This window comes from Hemiscyllium ocellatum, chromosome 24 (assembly GCF_020745735.1).
Source record: "Hemiscyllium ocellatum isolate sHemOce1 chromosome 24, sHemOce1.pat.X.cur, whole genome shotgun sequence".
In the NCBI taxonomy this organism is placed as follows: domain Eukaryota; kingdom Metazoa; phylum Chordata; class Chondrichthyes; order Orectolobiformes; family Hemiscylliidae; genus Hemiscyllium; species Hemiscyllium ocellatum.
In genome coordinates, this window is record NC_083424.1 from 52,064,181 (window position 1) to 52,077,231 (window position 13,051).

The following is a 13,051-nucleotide window of genomic DNA, read 5'->3' on the forward strand; positions in this document are numbered from 1 at the left end:
TGTGTGTGAGAGAGTTGTATATGTCTGTGTGTGAGTGAGAGTGTGTATGTGTGAGAAAGTGAGTGTGTGTGTGTGAGAGAGAGTGTGTGTGTATGAGAAAGTGAGTGTGTGGGTGTTTGTGTCTCTGAGAGACAGAGAGTGTGTGTGAGCATGTATGTGTGTGACAGAGAGAGAGGGAGAATTTGTATGTGTGTGAGAGTGTGTTTGTGTGTGAGAGAGAATGTGTGTGTGAGAGAGAGTGTGTGTGTGAAAGAGAGAGATTGTGTGTGTGTGAGAGAGAGAAAGAGTGTGTGTGTATGAGGGAGAGTGTGTGAGTGTGTGTGTGTGAGGGAGTGTGTGTGAGTGTGTGAGAGAGAGAGAGTGAGTGTGTGAGCATGTGTGTGTGACAGAGAGGGAGAATTTGTATGTGTGTGAGAGAGTATTTTTGTGCGTGCGTGTGTGTGTGAGAATTTGTGTATGCGTGTGTGAGAGAGAGAGGGAGAATTTGTGTATGTGAGAGAGTGTGTTTGTGTGAGAGAGAGAGTGAGTGTGAGTGTATGTTGGTGTGTGTGTGAAAGAGAGAGAGAGAGTTTGTGAGTGCGTGAGAGAGTCTTATTTTTGTGAGTGAGTGTGTTTGTGTGTGTGTGAGACAGAAAGAGTGAGAGTGTGTGTCAGAGAGTGTGTGTTTGTGTGCGCATGTGAGAGAGTGTGTGTGAGAGAGAGAGAGTGAGAGAGCGCAAGTGTGTCATGAGAGAGAGTGTGTGTGTGTGAGAGAGTGAGAGTGTGTGTGATAGAGAGAGTGTGTTTGTCTGTTCATGTGAGAGAGAATGTGTTAATGTGCGTGAGAGATAGCGAGGGAGTGAGAATTTGTGTGTGTGAGAGAAACTGAGAGTGTGAGTGTGTGTTGGTGTTTGTGTGAAAGAGAGAGAGAGAATTTGTGCATGTGTGTGAGAGAATGTGTGTGAGAGAGAGAGAGAGTGTGTGTGTGAGGGAGAGAATGTGTGTGTGAGAGAGAGAGAAAGAGTGTGTGTGTATGAGGGAGAGTGTGTGAGTGTGTGTGTGTGAGGGAGTGTGTGTGTGTGTGAGAGAGAGAGAGAGACAGACTCTATATGAGGGATTGTTGTTGAGTGTGAATGCAAGGGAGCTGCAGAAATGCGGAATTGCATTTTGTGTCTGCACAAGGGCAAGGTGACTAACTGTGCAGAGTGAGAAAGAGATCAGGAATCACCATCCTGTCAGGATGGCCGAGTGGTCTAAGGCACTAGATTCAAGGAGTGTTAACCCGTGCTCTGCATCCGGGTTTGAGAATGCTGGTCCCTTTCTAGGGGCGTGTGTTCAAATCCCACTCCTGACAGGTCTCTCTTTTTCCCCAAACAAACCTTCCCACACCCAAAAACAACCCCCAAATTTCACATCTTCTTGGAGAAGAGTCACTCCCCTTCCCAAACATGGAAGACTCCAACCCCTCGGTTTCAAAGATAAGGCTCAGGCATTTACAACAATCTTCAGACACAAGTGCCCACTGGATCATCTTCCTCAGTCTCCTCCTGTGCTCCCCACCATCACACACACCATTCTTCAAACAATTACATTCACTCCGTCTCACATCAAAAGACACTGGACACTGCAAAGGCTATGGGCCCTGCCAAGATTCTGGCACTGCTCCTGAACGCTGCTGCTCCACAACATGCCCTTCCTCGAGCCAAGTTCTCCCAGGACAGTGACAACACTGGGATCTACCTGGCCATCTGCCAAATTATCCAGGTATGTCCTGCACATAAAAAGCAGGACAAATCCAAATCAGCAAATTCCACTCCCGTCTATCTCTTCCCAATCCTCGGAAAAGTGATGGAAGGGCTCACCAACAGGGCTATCGAGCAGCACCTGCTCAGCAATGACCTGCTCAGTGACACCCAGTTTGGGATGCCCCAGGGTCACTCAGCTCCTGACCTCATTTTATTTGTGTCTGTGTGTGAGAGAGAGAGAGATTGTATGTGTTGGTGAGTGTGTGCGTGTGTGTGTGATAGAGAGGTTGGGTGTGTGTGTCTGTGTGTGGGTGTGAGAGAGAGTATGTGTGTGTGTGAGAGAGAGAGTGTGTGCCTGTGGGTATATGAGTTTGTGTGTGTGTTTGTATGTGTGTGTGAGAGAGATTGTGAGTCCATTTGAGTGTGTGTGTGTGTGAGACAGAGAGAGTGTGTACGTTTGTGCTTGTCTGTGAGTGTGAGAGTGAGTGCAGGTGTGTGTGTGTGAGTGTGTGAGAGAGCGAATGTGTGTCTGTGTGAGAGAGAGTGTCTGTGTGAGAGAAAATGTGTGTGTGAGAGAGTGAGTGTGTGTGAGAGGGAGAGAGAGTGTGTGTGTGTGTGTGTGTGTGTGTTTGTGTGTGAGGGAGAGAGTGCGTATGTGGGTGTGTGTGAGAGAGGGTGTGTTTGTGTGTGTGTGTGAGAGACAGACAGAGAGTGCGTGTGTGTGTGTGAGAGAGAGAGATTGTGAGTGCATGTGAGTGTGTGTGTGTGAGAGAGAGTGTGTGTGAGAGAGAGTGTGAGTGCAGGTGTTTGTGTGTGTGAGTGGGAATGCTTATGTATGAGTGTGTGAGAGAGAGTGTGCGTGTGTGAGAGTGTGTGTTTGTGTGTGTGAGAGAGAGTGTGTGTGTGTGTTGGAGAGAGTATGTGTGTGTGGGAGAGAGAGAGAGAGAATTTGTGCTTGTGTGGGGTATGAGAGACAGAAAGGGATTGTGAGTGTGTGTGAACGAATGTGTGTGCGTGCTTGTGAGATGGAGAGTGTGAGTGTGTGTGAGAGAGAGAGAGTGTATGTATATGCATGTGAGAGCGATTGTGTGTGTGAGAGAGGGTTTGTGTGTGTGTGTGTGTGAGAGAGAGTGTTTGAGTGTGTGTGTGTATGTGTGTGTGTGTGTGTGTGAGAGAGAGAGAGACTGTGTATGAGGAATTGTTGCTGAGTGTGAATGCAAGTGAGCTGCAAAAATGCGGAATTGCATTTTTGTGTCTGCACAACTGCATGGTGACTAATTGTACAGAGTGAGAAAGAGATCGGGAAGGCTTAGCTCAGCAGCTTGTCAGGATGGCCGAGTGGTCTAAGGCGCCAGACTCAAGGAGCGTTAATCCTAGCTCAGCATCTGGTCTTGTGAATTCTGGTCCCTTTCTAGGGGCGTGGGTTCAAATCCCACTCCTGATATGTCTCCCTTTTTCCCCAAACAAACCTTCCCACACCCACACACTCCCCCCAAATTTCACATCTTCTTGGAGAGGAGTCACTCCCCCTTCCCAAACAGGGAAGAGTCCAACCCCTCGGTTTCAAAGATAAGGCTCAGGCATTTACAACAATCTTCAGACGCAAGTGCCCACTGGATCATCTTCCTCAGTCTCCTCCTGTGCTCCCCACCATCACACACACCATTCTTCAAACAATTACATTCACTCCGTCTCACATAAAGAGACACTGGACACTACAAAGGCTATGGGCCCTGCCAAGATTCTGGCACTGCTCCTGAACGCTGCTGCTCCACAACATGCCCTTCCTCGAGCCAAGTTCTCCCAGGACAGTGACAACACTGGGATCGACCTGGCCATCTGCCAAATTATCCAGGTATGTCCTGCACATAAAAAGCAGGACAAATCCAACTCAGCCAATTCCACTCCCGTCTATCTCTTCCCAATCCTCGGAAAAGTGATGGAAGGGCTCACCAACAGGGCTATCGAGCAGCACCTGCTCAGCGACACCCAGTTTGGGATCCCCCAGGGTCACTCAGCTCCTGACCTCATTTTGTTTGTGCCTGTGTGAGAGAGAGAGAGAGAGAGAAAGTCTGTGTGAGTGTGTGAATGTGAGAGTGAGAGACAGTGTGTGTAAGCGCGTGAGAGAGGAAGCCTTTATGTGTGTGTGTGAGAGTTGTATATGTCTGTGTGTGTGTGTGTGTGTGTGTGTGTGTGTGTGTTTGTGTGTGAGTGTGTGTGTGTGTCTGAGAAAGTGAGTGTGTGGGTGTTTGTGTCTGCGAGAGACAGAGAGTGTGTGGGTGTATGATTGTGTGAGCATGTATGTGTGTGACAGAGAGAGAGGGAGAATTTGTATGTGTGTGAGAGTGTGTTTGTGTGTGAGAGAGAATGTGTGTGAGAGAGAGAGTGTGTGTGTGTGAGGGAGAGAATGTGTGTGTGAGAGAGAGAGCGAAAGTGTGTGTATATGAGGGAGAGTGTGTGAGTGTGTGTGTGTGAGGGAGTGTGTGTGTGTGTGTGTGAGAGAGAGAGTGAGTGTGTCAGCATGCATGTGTGTGACAGAGAGAGGGAGAATTTGTATGTGTGTGAGAGAGTATGTTTGAGTGTGTGTGTGTGAGAGAGAGTGTGTGCGTGCATGTGAGAGAGTGAGTGTATGTGTGAGAGAGAGAGAGAATGTGTGTGTGTGTGAGAGAGAGAGAGAGAGAGGGAGATTTTGTGTGTGTGAGAGAGTGTGTTTGTCTGTGTGAGAGGGAGTGAGTGTGAGTGCATGTCGGTGTGTGTGTGAAAGAGAGAGAGAGAATTTGTTTGTGCGTGAGAGAGAGTCTTATTTTTGTGAGAGAGTGTGTTTGTGTGTGAGTGAGACAGAAAGAGTGAGAGTGTGTGTGATAGAGAGTGTGTGTTTGTGTGCGCATGTGAGAGAGTGTGTGTGTGAAAGAGAGAAAGGGTGTGCGTGTGTGTGTGAGTGTGTGTGTGAGAGACTGAGAGTGTGTATGATAGAGAGTGTGTGTTTGTCTGTTCATGTGAGAGAGAATGTGTTAATGTGTGTGAGAGATAGAGAGGGAGTGAGAATTTGTGTGTGTGAGAGAAACTGAGAGTGTGAGTGTGTGTGTGAAAGAGAGAGACAATTTGTGTATGTTTGTGAGAGAGATTGTGTGTGTGTGTGTGTGTGTGAGAGAGAGAGTGTGTGAGAGAGAGACAGACTCTATATGAGGGATTGTTGTTGAGTGTGAATGCAAGGGAGCTGCAGAAATGCGGAATTGTATTTTGTGTCTGCACAAGGGCAAGGTGACTAACTGTGCAGAGTGAGAAAGAGAGCGGGCATCACCATCCTGTCAGAATGGCCGCGTGGTCTAAGGCGCCAGACTTAAGGTGTTAGTCCTTGCTTTGCATCTGGCCTTGTGAATTCTGCTCCCTTTCTAGGGGCGTGGGTTCAAATCCCACTCCTGACATGTCTCCCTTTTTCCCCAAACAAACCTTCCCACACCCACACACTCCCCCCAAATTTCACATCTTCTTGGAGAGGAGTCACTCCCCTTTCCCAAACATGGAAGAGTCCAACCCCTCGGTTTTAAAGATAAGGCTCAGGCATTTACAACAATCTTCAGACGCAAGTGCCCACTGGATCATCTTCCTCAGTCTCCTCCTGTGCTCCCCACCATCACACACACCATTCTTCAAACAATTACATTCACTCCGTCTCACATCAAAAGACACTGGACACTGCAAAGGCTATGGGCCCTGCCAAGATTCTGGCACTGCTCCTGAACGCTGCTGCTCCACAACATGCCCTTCCTCGAGCCAAGTTCTCCCAGGACAGTGACAACACTGGGATCTACCTGGCCATCTGCCAAATTATCCAGGTATGTCCTGCACATAAAAAGCAGGACAAATCCAAATCAGCAAATTCCACTCCCGTCTATCTCTTCCCAATCCTCGGAAAAGTGATGGAAGGGCTCACCAACAGGGCTATCGAGCAGCACCTGCTCAGCAATGACCTGCTCAGTGACACCCAGTTTGGGATGCCCCAGGGTCACTCAGCTCCTGACCTCATTTTATTTGTGCCTGTGGGTATATGAGTTTGTGTGTGTGTTTGTATGTGTGTGTGAGAGAGATTGTGAGTCCATTTGAGTGTGTGTGTGTGTGAGACAGAGAGAGTGTGTACGTTTGTGCTTGTCTGTGAGTGTGAGAGTGAGTGCAGGTGTGTGTGTGTGAGTGTGTGAGAGAGCGAATGTGTGTCTGTGTGAGAGAGAGTGTCTGTGTGAGAGAAAATGTGTGTGTGAGAGAGTAAGTGTGTGTGAGAGGGAGAGAGAGTGTGTGTGTGTGTGTGTGTGTGTTTGTGTGTGAGGGAGAGAGTGCGTATGTGGGTGTGTGTGAGAGAGGGTGTGTTTGTGTGTGGGTGTGAGAGACAGACAGAGAGTGCGTGTGTGTGTGTGAGAGAGAGAGATTGTGAGTGCATGTGAGTGTGTGTGTGTGAGAGAGAGTGTGTGTGAGAGAGAGTGTGAGTGCAGGTGTTTGTGTGTGTGAGTGGGAATGCTTATGTATGAGTGTGTGAGAGAGAGTGTGCGTGTGTGAGAGTGTGTGTTTGTGTGTGTGAGAGAGAGTGTGTGTGTGTGTTGGAGAGAGTATGTGTGTGTGGGAGAGAGAGAGAGAGAATTTGTGCTTGTGTGGGGTATGAGAGACAGAAAGGGATTGTGAGTGTGTGTGAACGAATGTGTGTGCGTGCTTGTGAGATGGAGAGTGTGAGTGTGTGTGAGAGAGAGAGAGTGTATGTATATGCATGTGAGAGCGATTGTGTGTGTGAGAGAGGGTTTGTGTGTGTGTGTGTGTGAGAGAGAGTGTTTGTGTGTGTGTGTGTATGTGTGTGTGTGTGTGTGAGAGAGAGAGAGACTGTGTATGAGGAATTGTTGCTGAGTGTGAATGCAAGTGAGCTGCAAAAATGCGGAATTGCATTTTTGTGTCTGCACAACTGCATGGTGACTAATTGTACAGAGTGAGAAAGAGATCGGGAAGGCTTGGCTCAACAGCTTGTCAGGATGGCCGAGTGGTCTAAGGCGCCAGACTCAAGGAGTGTTAATCCTTGCTCTGCATCTGGTCTTGTGAATTCTGGTCCCTTTCTAGGGGCATGGGTTCAAATCCCACTCCTGACATGTCTCCCTTTTTCCCCAAACAAACCTTCCCACACCCACACACTCACCCCAAATTTCACATCTTCTTGGAGAGGAGTCACTCCCCCTTCCCAAACATGGAAGAGTCCAACCCCTCGGTTTCAAAGATAAGGCTCAGGCATTTACAACAATCTTCAGACGCAAGTGCCCACTGGATCATCTTCCTCAGTCTCCTCCTGTGCTCCCCACCATCACACACACCATTCTTCAAACAATTACATTCACTCCGTCTCACATCAAGAGACACTGGACACTACAAAGGCTATGGGCCCTGCCAAGATTCTGGCACTGCTCCTGAACGCTGCTGCTCCACAACATGCCCTTCCTCGAGCCAAGTTCTCCCAGGACAGTGACAACACTGGGATCTACCTGGCCATCTGCCAAATTATCCAGGTATGTCCTGCACATAAAAAGCAGGACAAATCCAACTCAGCCAATTCCACTCCCGTCTATCTCTTCCCAATCCTCGGAAAAGTGATGGAAGGGCTCACCAACAGGGCTATCGAGCAGCACCTGCTCAGCAATAACCTGCTCAGCGACACCCAGTTTGGGATCCCCCAGGGTCACTCAGCTCCTGACCTCATTTTGTTTGTGCCTGTGTGAGAGAGAGAGAGAGAGAGAAAGTCTGTGTGAGTGTGTGAATGTGAGAGTGAGAGACAGTGTGTGTAAGCGCGTGAGAGAGGAAGCCTTTATGTGTGTGTGTGAGAGTTGTATATGTCTGTGTGTGTGTGTGTGTGTGTGTGTGTGTGTGTGTTTGTGTGGGTGGAGTGTGTGTGTCTGAGAAAGTGAGTGTGTGGGTGTTTGTGTCTGCGAGAGACAGAGAGTGTGTGGGTGTATGATTGTGTGAGCATGTATGTGTGTGACAGAGAGAGAGGGAGAATTTGTATGTGTGTGAGAGTGTGTTTGTGTGTGAGAGAGAATGTGTGTGAGAGAGAGAGTGTGTGTGTGTGAGGGAGAGAATGTGTGTGTGAGAGAGAGAGCGAAAGTGTGTGTATATGAGGGAGAGTGTGTGAGTGTGTGTGTGTGAGGGAGTGTGTGTGTGTGTGTGAGAGAGAGAGAGTGAGTGTGTCAGCATGCATGTGTGTGACAGAGAGAGGGAGAATTTGTATGTGTGTGAGAGAGTATGTTTGAGTGTGTGTGTGTGAGAGAGAGTGTGTGTGTGCATGTGAGAGAGTGAGTGTATGTGTGAGAGAGAGAGAGAATGTGTGTGTGTGTGTGAGAGAGAGAGAGAGAGGGACATTTTGTGTGTGTGAGAGAGTGTGTTTGTCTGTGTGAGAGAGAGTGAGTGTGAGTGCATGTCGGTGTGTGTGTGAAAGAGAGAGAGAGAATTTGTTTGTGCGTGAGAGAGAGTCTTATTTTTGTGAGAGAGTGTGTTTGTGTGTGAGTGAGACAGAAAGAGTGAGAGTGTGTGTGATAGAGAGTGTGTGTTTGTGTGCGCATGTGAGAGAGTGTGTGTGTGAAAGAGAGAAAGGGTGTGCGTGTGTGTGTGTGAGTGTGTGTGTGAGAGACTGAGAGTGTGTATGATAGAGAGTGTGTGTTTGTCTGTTCATGTGAGAGAGAATGTGTTAATGTGTGTGAGAGATAGAGAGGGAGTGAGAATTTGTGTGTGTGAGAGAAACTGAGAGTGTGAGTGTGTGTGTGAAAGAGAGAGACAATTTGTGTATGTGTGTGAGAGAGATTGTGTGTGTGTGTGTGTGTGTGTGAGAGAGAGAGTGTGTGAGAGAGAGACAGAGTCTATATGAGGGATTGTTGTTGAGTGTGAATGCAAGGGAGCTGCAGAAATGCGGAATTGTATTTTGTGTCTGCACAAGGGCAAGGAGACTAACTGTGCAGAGTGAGAAAGAGAGTGGGCATCACCATCCTGTCAGGATGGCCGAGTGGTCTAAGGCGCCAGACTCAAGGAGTGTTAGTCCTTGCTCTGCATCTGGCCTTGTGAATTCTGGTCCCTTTCTAGGGGCGTGGGTTCAAATCCCACTCCTGACATGTCTCCCTTTTTCCCCAAACAAACCTTCCCACACCCACACACTCCCCCCAAATTTCACATCTTCTTGGAGAGGAGTCACTCCCCTTTCCCAAACATGGAAGAGTCCAACCCCTCGGTTTCAAAGATAAGGCTCAGGCATTTACAACAATCTTCAGACGCAAGTGCCCACTGGATCATCTTCCTCAGTCTCCTCCTGTGCTCCCCACCATCACACACACCATTCTTCAAACAATTACATTCACTCCGTCTCACATCAAAAGACACTGGACACTGCAAAGGCTATGGGCCCTGCCAAGATTCTGGCACTGCTCCTGAACGCTGCTGCTCCACAACATGCCCTTCCTCGAGCCAAGTTCGCCCAGGACAGTGACAACACTGGGATCTACCTGGCCATCTGCCAAATTATCCAGGTATGTCCTGCACATAAAAAGCAGGACAAATCCAAATCAGCAAATTCCACTCCCGTCTATCTCTTCCCAATCCTCGGAAAAGTGATGGAAGGGCTCACCAACAGGGCTATCGAGCAGCACCTGCTCAGCAATAACCTGCTCAGTGACACCCAGTTTGGGATGCCCCAGGGTCACTCAGCTCCTGACCTCATTTTATTTGTGTCTGTGTGTGAGAGAGAGAGAGATTGTATGTGTTGGTGAGTGTGTGCGTGTGTGTGTGATAGAGAGATTGGGTGTGTGTGTCTGTGTGTGGGTGTGAGAGAGAGTATGTGTGTGTGTGAGAGAGAGAGTGTGTGCCTGTGGGTATATGAGTTTGTGTGTGTGTTTGTATGTGTGTGTGAGAGAGATTGTGAGTCCATTTGAGTGTGTGTGTGTGTGAGACAGAGAGAGTGTGTACGTTTGTGCTTGTCTGTGAGTGTGAGAGTGAGTGCAGGTGTGTGTGTGTGAGTGTGTGAGAGAGCGAATGTGTGTCTGTGTGAGAGAAAATGTGTGTGTGAGAGAGTGAGTGTGTGTGAGAGGGAGAGAGAGTGTGTGTGTGTGTGTGTGTGTGTTTGTGTGTGAGGGAGAGAGTGCGTATGTGGGTGTGTGTGAGAGAGGGTGTGTTTGTGTGTGGGTGTGAGAGACAGACAGAGAGTGCGTGTGTGTGTGTGAGAGAGAGAGATTGTGAGTGCATGTGAGTGTGTGTGTGTGAGAGAGAGTGTGTGTGAGAGAGAGTGTGAGTGCAGGTGTTTGTGTGTGTGAGTGGGAATGCTTATGTATGAGTGTGTGAGAGAGAGTGTGCGTGTGTGAGAGTGTGTGTTTGTGTGTGTGAGAGAGAGTGTGTGTGTGTGTTGGAGAGAGTATGTGTGTGTGGGAGAGAGAGAGAGAGAATTTGTGCTTGTGTGGGGTATGAGAGACAGAAAGGGATTGTGAGTGTGTGTGAACGAATGTGTGTGCGTGCTTGTGAGATGGAGAGTGTGAGTGTGTGTGAGAGAGAGAGAGTGTATGTATATGCATGTGAGAGCGATTGTGTGTGTGAGAGAGGGTTTGTGTGTGTGTGTGTGTGTGTGAGAGAGAGTGTTTGTGTGTGTGTGTGTGTGTGTGTGTGTGAGAGAGAGAGAGACTGTGTATGAGGAATTGTTGCTGAGTGTGAATGCAAGTGAGCTGCAAAAATGCGGAATTGCATTTTTGTGTCTGCACAAGTGCATGGTGACTAATTGTACAGAGTGAGAAAGAGATCGGGAAGGCTTGGCTCAGCAGCTTGTCAGGATGGCCGAGTGGTCTAAGACGCCAGACTCAAGGAGCGTTAATCCTTGCTCTGCATCTGGACTTGTGAATTCTGGTCCCTTTCTAGGGGCGTGTGTTCAAATCCCGCTCCTGACATGTCTCCCTTTTTCCCCAAACAAACCTTCCCACACCCACACACTCCCCCCAAATTTCACATCTTCTTGGAGAGGAGTCACTCCCCCTTCCCAAACATGGAAGAGTCCAACCCCTCGGTTTCAAAGATAAGGCTCAGGCATTTACAACAATCTTCAGACGCAAGTGCCCACTGGATCATCTTCCTCAGTCTCCTCCTGTGCTCCCCACCATCACACACACCATTCTTCAAACAATTACATTCACTCCGTCTCACATCAAGAGACACTGGACACTACAAAGGCTATGGGCCCTGCCAAGATTCTGGCACTGCTCCTGAACGCTGCTGCTCCACAACATGCCCTTCCTCGAGCCAAGTTCTCCCAGGACAGTGACAACACTGGGATCTACCTGGCCATCTGCCAAATTATCCAGGTATGTCCTGCACATAAAAAGCAGGACAAATCCAACTCAGCCAATTCCACTCCCGTCTATCTCTTCCCAATCCTCGGAAAAGTGATGGAAGGGCTCACCAACAGGGCTATCGAGCAGCACCTGCTCAGCAATAACCTGCTCAGTGACACCCAGTTTGGGATCCCCCAGGGTCACTCAGCTCCTGACCTCATTTTATTTGTGCCTGTGTGAGAGAGAGAGAGAGAGAGAAAGTCTGTGTGAGTGTGTGAATGTGAGAGTGAGAGACAGTGTGTGTAAGCGCGTGAGAGAGGAAGCCTTTATGTGTGTGTGTGAGAGTTGTATATGTCTGTGTGTGTGTGTGTGTGTGTGTGTGTGTGTTTGTGTGGGTGGAGTGTGTGTGTCTGAGAAAGTGAGTGTGTGGGTGTTTGTGTCTGCGAGAGACAGAGAGTGTGTGGGTGTATGATTGTGTGAGCATGTATGTGTGTGACAGAGAGAGAGGGAGAATTTGTATGTGTGTGAGAGTGTGTTTGTGTGTGAGAGAGAATGTGTGTGAGAGAGAGAGTGTGTGTGTGTGAGGGAGAGACTGTGTGTGTGAGAGAGAGAGCGAAAGTGTGTGTATATGAGGGAGAGTGTGTGAGTGTGTGTGTGTGAGGGAGTGTGTGTGTGTGTGTGAGAGAGAGAGAGTGAGTGTGTCAGCATGCATGTGTGTGACAGAGAGAGGGAGAATTTGTATGTGTGTGAGAGAGTATGTTTGAGTGTGTGTGTGTGAGAGAGAGTGTGTGTGTGCATGTGAGAGAGTGAGTGTATGTGTGAGAGAGAGAGAGAATGTGTGTGTGTGTGAGAGAGAGAGAGAGAGAGAGGGAGATTTTGTGTGTGTGAGAGAGTGTGTTTGTCTGTGTGAGAGAGAGTGAGTGTGAGTGCATGTCGGTGTGTGTGTGAAAGAGAGAGAGAGAATTTGTTTGTGCGTGAGAGAGAGTCTTATTTTTGTGAGAGAGTGTGTTTGTGTGTGAGTGAGACAGAAAGAGTGAGAGTGTGTGTGATAGAGAGTGTGTGTTTGTGTGCGCATGTGAGAGAGTGTGTGTGTGAAAGAGAGAAAGGGTGTGCGTGTGTGTGTGTGAGTGTGTGTGTGAGAGACTGAGAGTGTGTATGATAGAGAGTGTGTGTTTGTCTGTTCATGTGAGAGAGAATGTGTTAATGTGTGTGAGAGATAGAGAGGGAGTGAGAATTTGTGTGTGTGAGAGAAACTGAGAGTGTGAGTGTGTGTGTGAAAGAGAGAGACAATTTGTGTATGTGTGTGAGAGAGATTGTGTGTGTGTGTGTGTGTGTGAGAGAGAGAGTGTGTGAGAGAGAGACAGAGTCTATATGAGGGATTGTTGTTGAGTGTGAATGCAAGGGAGCTGCAGAAATGCGGAATTGTATTTTGTGTCTGCACAAGGGCAAGGAGACTAACTGTGCAGAGTGAGAAAGAGAGCGGGCATCACCATCCTGTCAGGATGGCCGAGTGGTCTAAGGCGCCAGACTCAAGGAGTGTTAGTCCTTGCTCTGCATCTGGCCTTGTGAATTCTGGTCCCTTTCTAGGGGCGTGGGTTCAAATCCCACTCCTGACATGTCTCCCTTTTTCCCCAAACAAACCTTCCCACACCCACACACTCCCCCCAAATTTCACATCTTCTTGGAGAGGAGTCACTCCCCTTTCCCAAACATGGAAGAGTCCAACCCCTCGGTTTCAAAGATAAGGCTCAGGCATTTACAACAATCTTCAGACGCAAGTGCCCACTGGATCATCTTCCTCAGTCTCCTCCTGTGCTCCCCACCATCACACACACCATTCTTCAAACAATTACATTCACTCCGTCTCACATCAAAAGACACTGGACACTGCAAAGGCTATGGGCCCTGCCAAGATTCTGGCACTGCTCCTGAACGCTGCTGCTCCACAACATGCCCTTCCTCGAGCCAAGTTCGCCCAGGACAGTGACAACACTGGGATCTACCTGGCCA

The 13,051-nt window shown here is 48.6% G+C and overlaps 5 non-coding genes across 5 annotated transcripts; all 5 read left to right on the forward strand.

Moving 5' to 3' along the window:
* The first annotated feature begins 1,213 nt into the window (after positions 1-1,213).
* On the forward strand, positions 1,214-1,333 carry trnal-caa (transfer RNA leucine (anticodon CAA)). The gene is made up of 2 exons: positions 1,214-1,251; positions 1,299-1,333. It is a non-coding gene; the product is annotated as a tRNA-Leu (tRNA).
* Positions 1,334-3,048: 1,715 nt separating this feature from the next.
* trnal-caa (transfer RNA leucine (anticodon CAA)) lies at positions 3,049-3,168 on the forward strand. The gene is made up of 2 exons: positions 3,049-3,086; positions 3,123-3,168. It is a non-coding gene; the product is annotated as a tRNA-Leu (tRNA).
* Positions 3,169-6,727: 3,559 nt separating this feature from the next.
* Positions 6,728-6,847, forward strand: trnal-caa (transfer RNA leucine (anticodon CAA)). The gene is made up of 2 exons: positions 6,728-6,765; positions 6,802-6,847. It is a non-coding gene; the product is annotated as a tRNA-Leu (tRNA).
* A 1,881-nt stretch (positions 6,848-8,728) lies between these two features.
* trnal-caa (transfer RNA leucine (anticodon CAA)) lies at positions 8,729-8,848 on the forward strand. Its single transcript has 2 exons — positions 8,729-8,766; positions 8,803-8,848. It is a non-coding gene; the product is annotated as a tRNA-Leu (tRNA).
* Positions 8,849-12,537: 3,689 nt separating this feature from the next.
* Positions 12,538-12,657, forward strand: trnal-caa (transfer RNA leucine (anticodon CAA)). Its single transcript has 2 exons — positions 12,538-12,575; positions 12,612-12,657. It is a non-coding gene; the product is annotated as a tRNA-Leu (tRNA).
* The last annotated feature ends 394 nt before the right edge of the window (positions 12,658-13,051 follow it).